Source organism: Formica exsecta, unplaced genomic scaffold (genome assembly GCF_003651465.1).
Source record: "Formica exsecta isolate Colony F162 unplaced genomic scaffold, ASM365146v1 scaffold60, whole genome shotgun sequence".
In the NCBI taxonomy this organism is placed as follows: Eukaryota; Metazoa; Arthropoda; class Insecta; order Hymenoptera; family Formicidae; genus Formica; species Formica exsecta.
The window spans coordinates 1,104,094-1,105,116 of record NW_021853281.1 but is presented as its reverse complement, the minus strand read 5'-3'; the positions used below and the strand labels follow the sequence as shown (position 1 = coordinate 1,105,116).

The 1,023-nt window shown below is 51.0% G+C and overlaps 1 protein-coding gene across 1 annotated transcript in view; it reads left to right on the top strand.

Moving 5' to 3' along the window:
- Positions 1–265: 265 nt before the first annotated feature.
- The window catches only part of LOC115242514 (tyrosine-protein phosphatase 99A), a 279,771-nt gene continuing 279,013 nt past the window's right edge, over positions 266–1,023 (top strand). The window contains exon 1 of the mRNA XM_029818882.1: positions 266–698. The gene's annotated coding sequence lies outside the window, so the exon portion shown is untranslated. The remainder of the gene's footprint in view (positions 699–1,023) is intronic.

The following is a 1,023-nucleotide window of genomic DNA, read 5'->3' as shown; positions in this document are numbered from 1 at the left end:
CGCACCCGATCGTACACCCCCGACCAACCCTGTGTGTGCGCGCGCGCGCGCGCGCGCCAAGTCCGTCGCTGGAGAACCGTGGCCGGAATGATGTCGGGTGCCGGTATGGGTCTTCTGCCGCGCGTATACATACGGGCACATGTACGCGGACACACAGGCGCGTTCGCCGCACGTGTATACGCTCCTCCGGTCGGCCCGAGCTATAGAGTAGTGGGGGACCGGGATGGTTGGAGGGTTGCTGAAGTTTCTCTAACGCTCGATGGCGTACCAGTGCGGATCGTGATTCTGCGGGACGCGCAGCGTCGCGGCGCCCTCCGTGTCTCGTATTTACCGTTTACCGATCGCGCGTCCGTCGAGCAGCAGCTGGACCCAACGGCGGATCCAATGCGACGAGGATCGCGAGGAGGGGCTATCGAGATATCACGGGGAAGAGACAGGGATGGGGAAGAATAATTTTTGGAGAAAAATATCGGAAATACATGACGCCATGATAAGACTCTCCTTATCACCGTGACGATCGGAACGTCCGAGTGTCGTCTCTTTTTGCGTGAAAAGTTTACGTTGATTGTTATTTGGAACAGAATAACGATATATATGTAGCTCGTCGCGACGGATCACGCTTGCATTTTTCATTTTCCGATGCTTTTACCGTTTCTTCTCACACTTTGACATATCCCGATTGTTGGCTGAGAATAAAGGTACGATCGAAGATGAAGAGAATTTTATGTCGAAAATACGTTCATTGATGGTCGGAATCGAACCGGGTCAATTTCTTCTCTTGATCTTGATCGATGTAGGTCGAGTGCGAACCCACTTAAATAGTTCCATTGCATAATCGACGTTTGTGTATTTCAATAGTTTTCCGTGTGTTCCCGCTCCCTCTTTCATTAAGGAGCCCTCGGAGCGTAATTGCTTGGATCCCATTCGAAGTAAAAGCGCGGAGTGTCGTTTAAAAGTTAGTTGGATTACCCTTCTTGTTGCATATTCTGCATCATTTCTTTCTATCTCGTAATTGCGTAGGGA